We start from the raw sequence: 18,172 nt of genomic DNA on the forward strand, positions 1-18,172 counted from the left end.
AGAGCCATCTGGTTGACCTTGACACGAGCAAGAGCCATCTGTTTGACCTTAGACATGGCAAGGTGGTGACTAAGTCCAACATTCGCAGCCAACATCTGTCACAAAATAAATATACCAAAAAACCCAACAGTAAATATTTAACAATAACTAAGAAATAATAACAAACAATATTAAAGACTGTTGGGAACAGGCTCCCAAATCTGGCCATAAACAGGCCCCAAAACTTGCCATAAACAAAATCTCTGCAGCACTGTGACATGCTCGTGATGGCTATGATGCCCATGCTGAAGGTTATTGGTTTACCGGAATGACGGCAAGGAACACCTGGCCAACGCAGGGCAGAAAACCGCTTAAGGCATGCCTAAACTATAAACAATAGCATGAGCAATCCATGCCTTAAAGACATGTTCCTTCTGCAGATAAGTAGCCAGAGCCCATCACTTTGTTTCCTGTAAGGAATGCTTTTAGTTAATCTATAATCTATAGAAACAATGCTTATCACTGGCTTGCTGTCAATAAATATGTGGGTAAACACTCTGTTTGTGGCTCTCAGCTCTGAAGGCTATCAGCCCCCTGATTTCCACTCTGCACTCTGTATCTGTGTCTGTGTCTTTAATTCCTCTAGCGCCGCTGAGTTAAGGTCTCCACGACTGAGCTGGTCTCAGTAAAAGACCAGTAAATAAATGAGAGTAAACAAGGGTAAAAAATAATATCACAATTAAGATCTTCTTCTCTTTCTCTCTCTCTGATTGTCACACTCAAACTGGAGTGTGACAAAAATAAAAAAAATCTAAGAGGTCAACTTCAGCATGCAGAAAGGAATGTAGAAAAATAGAGAAAAGAACAAAGATTTAAAATGACAGCAAGTCACTCTAAGTACTGTGGAACAAACTGAAAGTGGGGTTAGAACAAAAACAGAGGAAGTAGGTCCTAGTAGTTGCAGGGACTCTAGAGGCTGAGATGGAAAGATCACCCATGTGAGACCAAGATTGAGGCCACAGAGGATCATAATCACATCCCTCTGCTGGACCTGAAACAGTATGGCTACCAGCGAGAACCATCTGGTCAACCTCAGACATAGCAAGCTGGCAGCTAAGCCCAACGCTCATGGCTGATATCCATTAGAAAATATATAAGCAAAAAAACCAACAGTAAATATTTAACAATATCAAAGAAATAATAACAAACAATACTAAACACCAGTAAATCAATAAGCATGAGTCAACAAAGGTAAAAAGTAATTAATATTACAATTAAGATCTTCTTCACTAAGCCAGGCGCGGTGGCTTACGCCTGTAATCCCAGCACTTTGGGAGGCCGAGGTGGGCAGATCACGAGGTCAGGAGATCGAGACCACGGTGAAACCCCGTCTCTACTAAAAATACAAAAAATTAGCCGGGCGTGGTGGTGGGTGCCTGTAGTCCCAGCTACTCAGAGAGGCTGAGGCAGAAGAATGGCGTGAACCCGGGAGGCGGAGCTTGCAGTGAGCCGAGATCACGCCACTGCACTCCAGCCTGGGTGACAGAGCGAGACTCCGTCTCAAAAAAAAAAAAAAAAGATCTTCTTCACCGTCTTTCTCTCTCTCTCTCTCTCTTCATTTGTCACACCCAGCTGGAGTGTGACAAAAAAATCTAAAAGGTAAACTTAAGCGTGCAGAAAGGTATGTAGAATAGAGAGAGAAAGAAAATAAGTAAAATAACAGCAAGTCATTCTAAGTACTCTGGAAACAAACTGAAAGTAGGGTTAGAAAAAAAAAAGGAAGAAGGTCTGAGTAGTCCCAGGTACTCATGAGGCCAAGATGGGAAGACCACCCAGGCAAGACTGGGGAGATCCAGGTCACAGTGGATCTCGATTGCATCCCTCTGCTGGACCTGAATGATACTGCTACAAGTGAGAACCATCTGGTCAACCTTAGATATGGCAAGCTGGTGGTTAAGACCAAGGGTCATGGCTGGCATCTGTCTCAAAATTAATAAACAAAAATACCAACAGTAAACATTTAACAAACACAAAGAAATAACAATATTAAGGGCCAATAAATAAATAAGTGGGAGTGAAAAAAATAAAAGGTAATTGATATCACAGTTAAGATTTCCTCTCTCTCTCTCTCTGTCTCTCTCTCTCCTTTTGTTACACCCAGGCTGGAGTGTGACAAATAAAAATTAACCTAAAAATTCAACTGCAATGTGCGCAAAGGACTGTAGGAAAACAGAGAAAAGAACAAACAAGAAAAACAACAGCAAGTCACTCTAAGTACTGTGGAACAAACTGAAAGTGGGGTTAGGAAAAAAAAAAAGGAAGAAAGTCTGAGTAGTCCAAGGTACTCAGGAGGCTGAGATGGGAAAACCACCTGGGTGAGACTGGAAGGATCAAGGCTGCAGTGAATCAGGATGGCATCCCTCTGCTGGATCTAAATGGGACTGTCGCTTGCAAGAGCCATCTGGTTGCCCTTAGACATGGTGAAATGTGAGGCATCTGAAGGACCTTAGACATGGCAAGGCAAGAGCCATCTGGTCGGCCATACACATGGCAATCTGGTGGCTAAGTCCAACGCTCACAGCTGACAGCTGTCTCAAAATAAATAAACAAAAAACCCAACAGTAAATATTTAACAATAACAAAGAAATAATAACAAACAATATTAAGGAAAATAAATAAGGAGGAGTGAAAAAGGTAAAGAGGATAATAAATATCACAATCAATATTTTCTCCTCTCTTTTTCTCTCTCTCTCTCCATTTGTCACACCCAGGCTGCAGTGTGACAAAAAAAAAAAAAAAATAGTTAACTTCAGCTTATAGGAAGGAGTGTAGCAAAATACAGAGGGAAAGAACAAAGAAGAAAAACAACAGCAAGTCACTAGAAATACTGTGGAAACAAACTGAAAGTGGCTTTAGAAAAAAGGAGAACGAGGGTCTGAGTAGTCCCAGGTACTCAGGAGGCTGAGATGGGAAGACCACACAGGTGGGACCAGGAAGACTGAGGCTGCAGAGAATCATGATCACATCCTTCTGCTGGACCTGAACAGTACTGCCACTTGGCAAGAGCCATGTGGTAAATCTTAGATATGGCAAGGGGAGAGCCATCTGGTTGACCTCAGACATGTCAGGGCAAGAAACTTCTGGTCCTGCCTCCAGTTTCCCTCTCCAAAATGGATTTATGTTTTAATATATTTAATAATTCTAATATTGAAATAACTTTATTTAATGTTTTTATTCATCAAAAATACTAATTTTCCCTATAATTAATGGTTAGATTTAATTTAATTAGATTTAAATGAGAAATTGCCACAATAAAAACTTTTTTAAAGTACAACTATATTTTGTAATTATAAAATGTACAAAATATGCAAAATTAAAAATAACAAATTTGTGACATATTAAAGTGTATCTGTGTCTATAAGATTGAGAAACATAGTGGATAAGCACATTGTCTACTCCTGAAACTTTCTTTTCATAATGAGGTGACTTTAGAAATGTCATTCAGCCTTCTTTTGTTTAATATCTCCTCACCTGTAAAAAGGGAACAATAAAGCACGTTGTAGATTTATGATAAAAATACATGTAAAACTTGTTACAGTATTCTAGAGTAGTGCTATAATATAGTGGGAATATATGTTTTTCTTTTTAGAACAAAACCATTATAAAAAAAGAGGTTCAATAAAATATTTCTGAGTTGGAAACAATGGCAAGTATACAGTAGAATGTTTTGGTTTCCTCCATAAAGCAGACCTCATCTGTCTTGGAATGAAATTATAAGTCATTTGAAAATAACAGATTGTCTCCAGTAATATAGCAGTAGGAATGATCTTATCTCAGACCATAGTTAAATAGCTGGGATTTTTTTTTTCTTGGCATCAGAGTTTTCTTTATTTACCAGATGCATATTATGATCCACAGATTTGATTCTCAATCACCTGACTATGGCCAACTCCTTGGTACTCTCTAAAAAAGTCCTTTAGATGATGACTGATTTGGAGTTGAAATACTTTTTCAGTAATATTAAATAGAAAGTGTTTTCTATGTTCAGAGAGTGGCCAGAGCATGTGCATTGACACCATCTGCCTCTTGAGTATCTCCCAGGCCATCACCATCAGCTCCAAAAACCTCAGGTGGGCATAGCTTAAACTACATGATTCCAAATATATTTGAATCTCTAATATCTAAATTACGTGCTGAATTCTGAATATGCTTGTAAATGTCATTTTTCCTATGTATGTTACTGGCAAGTGGAACACAATAAACAACACAAAAATTATTTAAAACGCTGTTCTGGAGTAGTTAATAACAGAATTCCACATTATCACATGTTGTGCTTTGATTATTTTTTAATGTTTTGTGTTTGGAACTTTTAACCTGGGCCAGCAGCTCCATGACTTTTATTCTGTTCAGCACAGTGGTGAGTCCAACACATTCATAGGTCCAACACCACTCCTAAATTCTCACCTGAGTCCAGAGTCACCGAAAATGTGTTTGTCCTAAGGAGCACCTTTGTATCATTTTACACTCTCTCCTACATCTTTTCAGTGTATATGGTTCTTTTTTATAATCCAAGTTGTTGGCTGATGAACAACTCTAAACTGATCACTTCTAGTTTTTTCTATAGTCAGGTCCATTGTTCTCATAAGCCATGACCCCAGAATATCCAGGATAACCTCTTCTTGCTATGGAAGGAATATACAGTTTCCTAAGATGATCACATATATCTACATTTTATGTGGAATTATTTTTTTAATATGTAGACATTCATTCATTATTTTATGCAGAGGTTTAGTTACCACAAAGAGCAGTCACATATCAGAGAACCCGTGAGTCACCGACTGAGTTCCTGCCCTCATAGAATTTATTATATGGTAGTAATGACAGTTACAGCTAAAAGTTTTGAATAGTTCTTTGATAATTTTCTATTTACTAAATGTTATAATAAAGAAATTTAGAGGCCAAAATTTTATTTTAAAATGGGGCCTCTAGTAATTTAGAGACAATGGAAAACTTATATGGGTATGTAGCTTTTTTTTTTTTTTTTTTTTTTGAGACGGAGTCTCACTCTGTCGCCCAGGCCCAGGCTGGAGTGCAGTGGTGCAATCTCGGCTCACTGCAAGCTCCGCCTCCCGGGTTCACGCCATTCTCTTGCCTCGGCCTCTCCGAGTAGCTGGGACTACAGGCGCCCGCCACCACGCCCGGCTAATTTTTTGTATTTTTTAGTAGAGGCGGGGTTTCACCGTGGTCTCGATCTCCTGACCTCGTGATCTGCCCGCCTCGGCCTCCCAAAGTGCTGGGATTACAAGCGTGAGCCACCGCGCCCGGCCGGGTATGTAGCTTTAAACTAATTAATTTAAAACATCCGCTGGGCGCTGTGGCTCATGCCTGTAATCTCAGCACTTTGGGAGGCTGAGGCAGGTGGATCACCTGGGGTCAGGAGTTTGAGACAAGCCTGGCCAACATGGCGAAACCCTGTCTCTACTAAAAATATAAAAATTGATGTAGTGGTGTGTGCTTGTAATCCCACCTACTCTGGAGGCTGAGACAGAAGAATCATTTGATCCTGGGAGGCGGAGGTTGCAGTGAGCCAAGATAGTGCCTCTGTCTCAAAAAAAAAGCCATAACCGGTTCATAGGTACATCAAGATGGCAGAATAGAAGGCTTCACCAACCTTCCCCCCTGCAAGGACACCAATTTAACAACGACCTATATTTAAAAATCACCTTTATAAGAAATAAAAATCAGGTGGGCACTCATGGTACCTGGTTTTAACTTCATATTGCTGAAAGAGGCACTGAACAGGTAGGAAAAACAGTCTTGAATCTCTTACACTATTTCTCCCACATCCCCCAACAATGGTGGCATGGTGCAGAAAGGGAGAGTTCAGCAATTGTGAGGCATTGAATTCAGTGCTTTCGTGTTATAACAGAAAGAAAAACCAAACCAAACTCAGCTTACACCTGCTGATGGAGGAATTATTTAAACCATATAGTTAAATACAGTTGCTGGTGATAGTAAGTACACAGAAAATCAAATAATATTATAACACTGTAACTGTGGTGTATGAACCACTCATAGGCAAGGTAGAAAGATTAAACAATAAACCAACCAAAAATAGCAACTACAACAACTTTTCAAGACATAGACAGTAAAATTACATATAAATAGAAACAACAAAAAGTGAGGGAAAAGAGTTAAAGCGTAGAGTTTTTATTATTCTTTTTGCTTCTTTGCTTATTCAAACAGTGGTAAGTTGTTATTAGATTAAAATAATAGGTTATAAGATAGCATTTGCAAGCCTCATGGTAACCTCAAACCAAAAAACATACAAGGAATACACAAAAAATAAAAAGCACAGAACTAAATCATATCACCAGAGAAAATTACCTTCACTAAAAGGAAGACAAAAAGCAAAGAAAGATAAAAGAGAAGACCACAAAGCAACCATAAATCAAATAAAATGGCAGAAGTAAGTTCTAGCTTATCAGTAATAACATTGAATGTAAATAGGCTAAACTCTCCAGTCAAGACAGAGGGGATGAATGTATATAAAAACAGGACATATTGATCCTTTGCCTGTAAGAAATTCACCTCATCTATGAAGACACACATAGACTGAAAGTTTTAGAAGTGGAAAAAGATATTCAATGTCAATGCAAACAAAAAAATGTGGTCGTAGTTATACTTACATTAGAAAAATAGATTTTAAGACAAAAATTACAAGAAAAGACAAAGAGGTTACTATGTAATGATAAAGGGGTAAAGTTAACAAGAGACTATAACAATTTTTACATATAAATACACTTGACTCTTGAGCACTGAAATATGTAAAGCAAATATTATTAGAGCCAAAGAGACAGATAGACTCCAATACAATAATAGCTGGAGACTCCAACACTCCACTTTCAGCATTGAATTGGTATTCCAGACAGAATATCAACAAAGAAATGTTGGACTTAATCTGTACTATAGACCAAATGTATCTAATAGAGATTTAGAGAACATTTTATGTAATGGTTGCAGAATACACATTCTTTTCTTTAGCACATGGATTATTTTCAAGGATAGACTATATGTTAGGCCACAAAACAAGTCCTAAAACATTCAAAAACTTGAAATAATATCAAATATCTTATTTGACCACAATGGAATAAAACTAGAAATTAATAAAAAGAGGAACTATAAAAACTATACAAATACATGAAAAATCAACAACATGCTTCTGAATGATCAGTGCAATGAAGAAATTAAGAAGAAAATTAAAAATTTTGAGACAAATGATAATAAAAACACTACATATCAGTATCTATGGGATACACAAAAGCAGTACTAACAGGAAAGTTTATAAGTGCCTACATCCCAAAAAAGAAAAATTCTCAAATACACAACCTAATACTGTATCTTAGAGAACTAGAAAAGCAAGAGCAAACCAAACCCACAGTTATTAGAAGAAAAAAATCATAAAGATTAGAGCAGAAAAAAATATTGAACAAAAAATACAAAAGAGCAATGAAAAAATTGGCTTTTTTGAAAAGTTAAAAATTGACAAACCTTCATCAAACTAAAAATAATTTTAAATCCAAATGTAAAATAATTTAACAAACAAACTATGATACAGGAGGGCAAATGAGTGAGGCCTACAGGCTCCAGGGCAATGTAAGAGACCTCAGAAGCCTCCTGTGCTTTCTTGTTTGCCTCCACTGTTCTGAGGTATCCAGTTAACTCACAAGGCTTCATCATCCCAGCCTGGAAAGTGACTCTGGTTCCACTTCCAAAAAAGAACCCCAAAGCTATGACAGGGATGGTCTTCAGAGCAGTGATCTGATACTCTGCCACATTCTACACTAACCTGAGTGCTCAGTCCCACAAACCCCCAAGCCAATTTCTGCTCTGAAAGACCTCCAGATGATACAGAGAAATTTCCAAGGATCTGATAGTACAGTGGGTAACTGATAGACAGCAAGGTCAATTCACCTTTTTAAGCGTTTGAAATTTAGACGCCACCCAGGTCAATTACTTCAATTTATAGAGAAAAATTTGAGGTTTTTCACTACTGTATTCCCCTTCATACTGTGTGTAGGGGGATTACTCCCAATTTTAATTATACAGAGCAGTGAATGCAGAAACTAGTTTTTGTCCTCTGAAAGCTTTCCTGAGGATGGCCACAGCCCAGGCAGATCCATGGGAACCTTGAGGTTCCCAAGTCATCAGCCTGTTACCTTTTTTCCTCTCCATGTTATAGGTCCTGGGCATGTTACCAGGAGACTCGGTGCCCCTACCCCGTGGCAGAGCTGCCCTCATCCTCTGTCTTCTTGTCACTCCATCAGTGTTAACTGCTCTTCTGACCTTTAACATGAGAAGTCTCTGTGTGTGTGTGTGTGTGTGTGTGTGTGTGTGTGTGTGTGTGTGTGTGTGTGTGCGAGTGCTCATGCACGCAAACCTGTGCAAGTTTAATGGTGCAGATATGAGTTTGCTCCATATGAGAAAACTGGCAGAAATTCTCAAGATCTCAGGGACTCTCATTCCCAAAGCAAACCCCATGATAGGGATGAGCCCTGGCCTATGAGGTCAGAATGCTCTTTTGTCCTCTGGACTCTGCCAACTTTATGTTCTCTTTACGTTCAACTTTATGTTCTCTGCTTCTCTCCAGCCTTCAGTTTCCGTTATCCAGTGAGATGTTAGATGTCAAAGTGCTTAAGCCACAGCTCAGCATGCACACGGTGGAAGCTCCCTACCTACTAGGATGGGTGTAGCAGGGCTGTGATCAGATCTTCCTCACTTGGGCAGAAACAGATGGGTTCTGCACTGGGCAGCTGGACCTTCTGTCCAACGAAGGTCATGCACACGGGATCCTTCAAGGCCTACAGACAATGTGTGCATGTGAGACCCACCTTTATCCCCCAGCAGCTCCCCATGGAGCATACCCAATATGTCCCCTATCCTCTGCATCTAGAAAGTGGTGACATCCTCACTTAATACATGGACTGATGGACCCTTTTTGGTGGAGTAGTCTCACAAAGAGAATCTGAGATGCTATTAACTGTACAAGGAACTATGGATGTGGGCCATATGAAAGCACTAGAACTTCAGAATTAAATCTTCCCCACTCCTGCCTCCACCACTATGCAGATTAAAAAAATGTCCTTGGAGAGAGATATGTCTTACCAAAGATTACCAAGGATTCCATGTCAAAGCTAGCACTTTGGTTGGGATTACATTTGCCTGTAAGTAGAAGGATATCCAATATAACAGTAGTGCAGACAAGATACAGAATGCTTTCTTTCTCATAAATAAGAATCTTAGAGCTGGACAGTCCATGCTGACTCTGGACTGTGCACCAAAGCAGTCAAAAATTATCTTTTTGCTACACTTTTTTCTTTTTCTAACTTTAAAGTTCAGGGGTACATGTGCAGGATGTGTGGGTTTGTTACATAGGTAAAGATGTGTCATAAAGATTGGTTGTACAGATTGTTTTATCACCCAGGTATTAAGCTTACTATCCATTAGTTATTTTTTCTGCTTCTCTCCTTCCTCCCACTCTCCACCTCACAATATGCCTCAGTGCATGTTGTTCCCCTCTATGTATCTGTGTGTTCTCATCATCTAGCTCCCACTTATAAGTGAGAACATGTAGTATTTGGTTTTCTGTACCTTTGTTAGTTTGCTTAAGACAATGACCTCCAGCTTCATCCATGTCTCTACGAAGGACATGATCTCCTTTTTTTATGGCTGCATAGTATTCCATTGTGTATATGTACTACTACATTTTCTTTATCCAGTCCATCATTGATGAACACGTGGGTTGATTTAATGTATTTGCTATTGGGACTAGATCTGCGATGAACGTGTGTATGTGTTTTTATAATAGAAAGACATATTCCTTTGGGTATACACTCAGTGATGAGATTGCTGGGGTGAATAATATTTCTGTCTTTAGGTCTTTGAGGAATCATCACACTGTCTTCTGCAATGGTTGAACTCATTTACACTCGCACCAACAGGGTAAAAACCTTCCTTTTTCTCCACAACTTTGCCAGCGTCTGTTATTTTCTGAGTTTTTAATAATAGCCATTTTGACTGGTATAAAACAGTATCTCACTGTGGTTTGGATTTGCATTTCTCTAATTATCGGTGATGTTGAGGTTTTTTTCACATGCTTTATTAGCTGTGTGTATGTCTTCTTTTGAGAATTGTCTCTTCCTGTCCTTTGCCCACTTTTTAATGGGGTTGTTTGCTTTTTTCTTGTAAATTTAAGTTCCTTATAGATGCTGGAATTAAATCTTTGTCAGATGCATAGTTTGCAAAAATTTTCTCCCATTCTGTATGTTGTCCACTTGCTCTGTTGACATTTTTTTTTTTTTTTTTTTTTTTTGCTGTGCAGAAGCTCTTCAGTTTAATTAGATCCCATTTGTCAATATTTCCTTTGTTCCAATTGCTTTTGGCATCTTCATCATAAAATATTAGCCCATGCCTATGTCCTGAACCGTATTGCCTAGGTTGTCTTCCAAAGTTTTTATAGTTTTGGGTTTTACATTTAAGTTTTAAGCCATCTTGACTTAATTATTGTATATGGTGTAAGGAAGGAGTTCAGTTTCTATTTTTAAATTTTACTTTAAGTTCCAGGATGCAAGTGCAGAACGTGAAGTTACATAGGTATACATGTGCCATGTGGTTTACCACACCAATCAACCCATCATCTAGGTTTTAAGCCCTGCATGCATTAGCTATTTGTCCTTATGCTCTCCCTCTTCTTGCCCCCTATCCCCTGACTAGCCCTGGTGTATGTTGTTCCCCTCCCTGTGTCCATGCGTTATCATTGTTCAGCTTCCACTTATGAGTGAGAACATGTGGTATTTGGTTTTCTGTTCCTGTGTTAGTTTGCTAAGGATGATGGAGGAAGGGGGTCAGTTTCAGTTTTCTGCATATGGTTAGCCAGTTTTCCCAGCACCATTTATTGAATAGGGAGTCCTTTTCCCATTGCTTGTCTTTGTCAGGTTTATCAAAAATCAGGTAGTTGTAGATATGCGGTCTTACTTCTGGGTTCTCTACTGTGTTTCATTGGTCTATGTGTCTGTTCTTGTCCTTTTTTGGTTACTGTAGCACCGTAGCATAGTTTAAAGTTGGGTAGCATGATGTCTTCTGCTTTGTTCTTTTTGCTTAGGATTGCATTGACAATTCAGGTTCTTGTTTCGTTCCATATCAATTTTAAAATACATTTTTCTTGTTTTGTGAAAAATGTCAGTGGTAGTTTAATGGGAATACTATTAACTCTACATGTTTACGTGGGCAGTGTGGCCATTTTAACAATATTAATTCTTCCTATCCATAAGCATTGAATGATTTTTTTGTTTATATCATCTTTTTTTTTTTTTTTTTTTTTTGAGTTGGCATCTTGCTCTGCCACCTAGGCTGAAGTGTAGACCTTGGCTCATTGCAACCTTTGCCTCCCAGGTTCAAGCAATTCTCCTGCCTCAGCCTCCTGAGTAGCTGAGATTACAGGTGTGCACCACCTTGCCTGGCTAATTTTTGTATTTTTAGTAGAGATGTGGTTTCACCATGTTGCTCAAGCTGGTCTCGAATTCCTGACCTCGTGATCTGCCCGCCTCGGCCTCCCAAAGTGCTGGAATTACAGCCGTGAGCCACCATACCCTGCTCTGATTTCTTTGAGTATTGTTTTATAGTTCTCCTTGTAGAGGCCTTTCACTTCCTTTGTTAGATGCATTCCTAGGTGTTTTATTCTATTCATGGTGATTGTGAATGGGAGTTTATTCAGGATTTTGCTCTTGGCTTGACTGTTCTTGGTGTATAAGAATGCTGGTAGGCCGGGTGCGGTGGCTCACACCTGTAATCCCAGCACTTTGGGAGGCCGAGGTGGGTGGATCATGAGGTCAGGAGATCGAGACCATCCTGGCTAATGCAATGAAACCCCATCTCTACTAAAAATACAAAAACTTAGCCGGGCGTGGTGACAGGTGCCTGTAGTCCTAGCTACCTGGGAGGCTGAGACAGGAGAATGGCATGAATCCGGGACATGGAGCTTGCAGTGAGCAGAGGTCACGCCACTGCACTCCAGTCTGGGCAACAGAGTGAGACTCCATCTCAAAAAAAAAAAAAAAAAAAGAATGCTAGAAATTTTTGCACTTTAATTTTGCATCTTGAGACTTTGCTAAAGATGTTTATCAGATTAAGAAGCTTTGGGGCTGAGATGATGGGGTTTTTCTACATGTAGGATCATATTGTCTGCCATCAGGCATAGTTTAACTTCCTCTCTATTTGAATGCCTTTTCTTTCTCTTGCCTGATTGCTCTGGCCAGGACTTCAATACTATCTTAAATAGGAGTCGTGAGAGAGGGCATCCTTGTCTTGTGCCAGTTTTAATGGGGAACGCTTTCAGCTTTTGCCCTTTCAGTATGATGTCTGTGGGTTTGTTATATATGGCTTTTATTATATTGAGGTATGTTTTTTCAATACCTAGTGTATTGAGTTTTTAACATGAATGGATGCTGAATTTTATTGAAAGCTTTTTCTGCATTTATTGAGATAATCATATGGTTTTTGCCTTTAATTCTGTTTATGTGATGAATCACATATTGATTTGTGTATGTTGAACCAATCTTGCATCCCATGGATGGAGCCTACTTGATTGTGGTGGATAAGCTTTTTATGTGCTGCTGGATTTGGTTTGCCAGTATTTTGTTGAGAATTTTTGCATCAATGTTCGTCAAGAATATTGGCCTGAAGTTTTCTTTTTGTGTGTGTGTCTCTGCCAGGTTTTGGTACCATGATGATGCTGGCCTCATAGAAAGAGTTAGGAAGGAGACCCTCTGTTTCAATTCTTTGAAATAGTTTCAGTAGGAATTTTACCAGCTCTTCTTTGTAAATCTCATAGCATTCAGCTGTTAATCTTTCTGGTCCTGGGGTTTTTGGTTGGCTGGCTCTTTATTATTGCCTCAATTTCAGAGCCTGTTATTTGTCTTTTCAGGGATTCAATTTCTTCCTAGTTTAGTCTCGGGAGGGTGTATGTGTCCAGGAATTTATCCATTTCTACTGGATTTTCTATCTTATGTGCATAGAGGTGTTTATAATATTCTCTGATGGTTATTTTTATTTCTGTGGAGTCAGTGGTAATATCCCCCTTATTATTTCTGATTGTGTTTATTTGAATTTTTGATCTTTTCTTCCTTATTAGTTTATCTAGTGGTATATCTATATTATTAGATTTTTCAAAACAAATAAACAACTCCTGAATTTGTTGATCTTTTGAATGGTTTCTCATGTCTCTATCTCCTTCAGTTCAGCTCTGATTTTGGTTATTTCTTGTCTTCTCCTAGCTCTAGGATTTCTTTGCTCTTGTTTCTCTAATTATTTTAGTTGTGATGTTAGGTTGTCAACTCGAGATCTTTCTAGCTCTTTGATATGGGCATTTCATGCTATAAATTTTCTTAACATTGCCTTAGCTGTGTCCCAGAGATTCTAGTATATTTTGTCTTTGTTCTCATTAGTTTCAAAGAATTTCTTGATATCTGCCTTAATTTCATCATTTACGCAAAAGTCATTCAGGAGCAGGTTATTCAATTTCCATGGAATTGTACGGTTTTTAGTAAGTTTCTTAGTCTTGAGTTCTAATTTGATTGTGCTGTGGTCTGAGACATTGTTTATTATGATTTCAGTTCTTTTGCATTTGCTGAGGAGTGTTTTACTTGTGACTATGTGACCGACTTTAGACAAAGTGCCATATGGTGAAGAGAAGAATGTATATTCTGCTGTTTTGGGGTGGAGAGTTCTGTAAATATCTTTCACATCCATTTGATCCAGAGCTAAGTTCAGGTCCTGAATATCTTTGTTAATTTTCTGTCTCAATAATCTGTCTAATATTATCAATGGGGTGTTAAAGTGTCCCGCTATTATTGTGTGGGGGTATAAGTCTCTTTGAAGACCTCTAGGAACTTGTTATAGAAATCTGGTTGCTCCTGTGTTTGGTGCATATATATTTAGGATAGTTAGTTCTTCTTGTTTCATTGAACCCTTTGCCATTATGTAATGCCTCTATTTGTCTTTTTTGATTTTTGTTGGTTTAAAGTCTGTTTTATTGAAAACTAGGATTGCAACCCCTGCTTTTTTCTGTTTTCCATTTGCTTGGTAAAATTTCCTCCATTTCTTTATTTTGGACCTATGTGTGTTATTCCATGTGAGATGGGTGTCTTGAAGACAGCATACCAATGGGTCTTGGTTCTTTATCCACTTGCCACTCTGTGTCTTTTAATTGGGGCATTTAGTCCATTTACATTTAAGGTTAGTATTGTTATATATAGATTTGATCCTGTCATCTTGATGCTACCTGGTTATTTTGCAGACTTGTTTATGTGGTTGATTTATAGAGTCACTGGTCTGTGTACTTCAGTGTGTTTTTGTGGTGCTTGGTAATTTTTTCTTTCCAAATTAGTGCTTCCTTCAGGAGCTATTGAAAGGCAGATCTGGTGGTAATGAATTACCTCAGCATTTGCTTGTCTAAAGGGAATGTTATTTCACCCCAGTTTAGGCTTAGTTTGGCAAGACATACAATTCTGGGTTAAAATTTCTTTTCTTTAAGAATGTTAAATATTGGCCCACAATCTCTCTTGGCTTGCAGGGTTTTAACTGAGAGGTCTGCTATTAGTCTGATGGGCTTCCTTTTGTAGGTGACCTGGCCTTTCTCTCTGGCTGCCCTTAACATTTTTTCTTTTCATTTCAACTTTGGAGAATCTGATTTTTATATGTCTTGGATATGATCTTTTTATGGAGTATCTTACTGGGGTTCTCTGCATTTTCTAAATTTGAATGTTGGCCTGTATAGCAAGGTTGGGGACATTCTCATGGATGATATTCTGAAATATGTTTTCCAAATTAGTTCCAGTCTCCCCAGCTCTTTCAGGTACACCAATCAGTTATAGATTTTGTCTCTTTACATAATCCCATTTTTCTCAGAGGTTTTTTTAAATTCCTTTTTATTTTTTCTTCTCTACTCTTGTCTGCCTTTCTTACTTCAGAAAGACAGTCTTCAAGCTCTGAGATTCTTTCCTCTGCTTGGTCTATTATGCTATTAATACTTGTGGTTGCATTATGAAATTATTGTATTGTGTTTTTCAGCTCTACCAGGTTGATTAGGTTCTTCTCTATACTGGCTACATTGTTTGTCAGCTCCTGCAATGTTTTATTATAATTTTTAGCTTTCTTGCATTGAGTTAGAACATCCTCCTTTAGCTCAGTGAAGTTCATTTATATCCACATTCTGGGGTCTACTTCTGTTATTTCAGCCATGTCAGCCTCAGCCCCATTCTGAACCCTTGCTGAAGAAGTAATATGGTTATTTGGAGAAGGGAAGGCACTCTGGCTTCTTGAGTTTTTAGTAGTCTTGTGTTGATTCTTTCTCACCTTTGTGTGCCTATCTACCTTTAATCTTTGAGGTTGCTGACCTATGAATGGGAGTTTTTGTTTGTTTGTTTCTTTTTAACTATTTGGCCATTCTTTCTAGAGCTGCTGCAGTTAGTTGGGCATCTGCCCCAGTTCCTAGTTCTTGGATCAGTATCTGGAGGTATTACCACTGAAGGCTGTGAAACAGCAAATATAGCAGCCCACTCTTTCCCTTGGGAGCTCCATCCCCAAGGGAGGTGCAGAGATGTTGCTGGCCCAAACACATCTGGAGGAGGTGACTGGAGATCCCGGTTAGAAGGTCTCACCCAGCTAGGAGGAACAGAATTGGGGACCCACTTAAAGAAGCAGTTTAGCCCCACTTTAATAGAGCAGCCATGCTGTGCTGGGGTACCATTTTTGCCCCTCATCAGGGTGGGCTCTCCCAAGCCGGGAGGCTGAAACAGCTACACCGCAAAACAGCAAAGATGTTGGCCTACCCCTCTCTCTAGGAACTATGCCCCAAAACGTTTTCAAACCTCTGCTGCCCAGAGAACATCAGTGGGAGTAGCTGGAGGCTCTGGTTGGGAATTATCTCTGAGATGAGGAGCATATCAGAGTCCCACTTAAAGAAGCAGTCTGGTCACATTATGGTAGAGCCACTGTACTATGCTGGGAGATTCCTTTTGTCCCTTGATGATTTGGTCTCTCCTAAGCCCACAGGCTAGAATGGCTGAGTTGTCCAAACACCAAATACAGTGTCCCACTCCTTCCACTGGGCACTGCATCCCAGAGAGAAATCAAAACCGTCTGCCAGAGAATATGGGAGGGGCCAGCTGGAGGCCCTGATAGGAGGCCCTACCCTGAGATAAAAAATGTGTCAGGGTTCCACTTAAAGAAGCAGTCTGGCCACATTTTGGTAGAGCCACTGTGCTGTGCTGGAGGTTTCTTTCCATAGGCTGTCAGTTTTGTCTGGACTTTCCTAAACCCACAGGCTGGAATGGCTGAGTCATCCAAACAGCAAATATGGCAGCCTGCCCCTGCCTCCAGGAACTCTCTCCCATCCCAGGTAGGTGCAACACCATTGCTGGGGAGTGGCTGGAATTCAAAGCCAGTGGGTCTTATCCTGTGAAGTGCCATGAAAGTGGGTTCCACAGACTGATGCTGCTCAGCCCCATGGATTCAGCTTTCTTCCTAGGGGTGTTTACAGAGGTCCAAATTCTTGCGTTTTCTGAGTAGCATTCACCTTTGCCAGAGATCCCAGAGCCAGAGTATCTAAGGCTCCTGAGATTCTGTTAGTGCCTGAGTAGTTGCTCTGCCGAGACCATGCAGCTCTGTGTGTCAGACCAAAAGCCCTGGTGGAATGGGTTCAAGAGAAAATCTCCTGACCCAAGGATTGCAAAGATCCATGGGAGAAGTCTGGTTTTCCAGGATCACACATTCACTCATCACTTCCCTGGGCAGGGTAGTTTCTCTTGGCTCTGTGTCACTCATGAGTGGTCAGTGGCCCTGCCCTGCTTTCCTCCATTCTCCATGGGTTGAGCTGTTTCCTTCATGAGTTCCAAGGCAAATACTTGGGTATTTCAGTTGAAGATGCTGCATTTCCTCTCCTCTTGTTCCTCCATGAGAGCCACACATTGTAGCTGCTTCTAGTCAGGTATCTCGGCAACCTTCTCTGCTATAATATTTTGATAGATGGTTTTTATCCTGTAGGCTGTCTCATGGCCCAAGATAGCTGTAAGAGCAACAGCCTGCACAAACCACCATGTGCATTTCAAAGAGCAAGGAGGAAGAAAGGTGCAAAGTCAAAGTGACTTTGTGTTAGCTTCAACTAAGGAGTTGTGTTAACTTCAACTGTGTTAGCTTCAACTAAAGAGTCTCCCCAAAGTTCCATCAATACTTCTGCTTACACCCAATTGTCCTGAACGTCCTCTAGTCATTGTCAGCTTCAATAGGGGTCAGGAACTATAACCTTTGTGTTTCGTAACTTGCTGTTTGAATGAAACAGCATCTCTGTTTTTAAGAATGAAATAAAAATAAAAACTGTGGTGATGACCAGTGCTCTTTTGCTACAATAAATTCAAAGATAAAGAGAAGAAGACAGAGTTATTCTCAGGTGAAGTGGGCACTTATTTTCCAAACAAAGCCTTTTAGTGTTTATTTATTTTCAGATTACATGGGAAAAAGTTTTCATTCTGACAAGCACTCCCTTTATGACCAAAGGTTAGTCAAGCTTAACTGAACCTTCTTTCTGACTAAGCCAACCTTGACTTACTACCCTACTCCTGGTTTGAGAAGCTCATTTTCAGAAATCCTGCTAAGATTGCTTAGTAAGGATCCACATATTCTTTACAACTTCTGAAAACTTAGTTCCCCTTCCTTGATATTTAAGTCCTTAGCCTGCCTGTAGCCAGAATCCTGTTAGAAAAAAACCTCTCTTCTTTGCGTATTTTACCAAATTTCTCTCAGTAATTTTTTATCCACTGATCTTTCTATTGACTATAAATCCTGAGTTGTCTGTGTTCAGAGTTGTGATCAATTTTTGAACACTATTAAAATGGTCATAACATCTACTGCAATAGTATTAAAGTCTTTCTTCCCAATTTTTAACAATTGTCAGAATTAATTTATTTGACAGTTGCTCAGCAGGATGTTTGAGTATAAAACCAGTTTTCAGTTCCCAAGAAAAATGATGTGAATAATATGTAGTTGTATCTGCAAGTGTGTTTGAAAAATTATCTTCTTTTTCAAGTGGGATGAGGGTGAAAGATTATAGAGCCAACATGTTCCTAAAATGCTGAGTCAT

The 18,172-nt window shown here is 39.4% G+C and overlaps 1 protein-coding gene across 1 annotated transcript in view; it reads right to left on the bottom strand.

Moving 5' to 3' along the window:
* Positions 1-2,784: 2,784 nt before the first annotated feature.
* The window catches only part of LOC116478762 (zinc finger protein 91-like), a 166,798-nt gene continuing 151,410 nt past the window's right edge, over positions 2,785-18,172 (bottom strand). The window contains exon 9 of the transcript XR_009209049.1: positions 2,785-3,510. The gene's annotated coding sequence lies outside the window, so the exon portion shown is untranslated. The remainder of the gene's footprint in view (positions 3,511-18,172) is intronic.

Source organism: Hylobates moloch, unplaced genomic scaffold (assembly GCF_009828535.3).
Source record: "Hylobates moloch isolate HMO894 unplaced genomic scaffold, HMol_V3 SCAFFOLD_12, whole genome shotgun sequence".
Lineage (NCBI taxonomy): Eukaryota > Metazoa > Chordata > Mammalia > Primates > Hylobatidae > Hylobates > Hylobates moloch.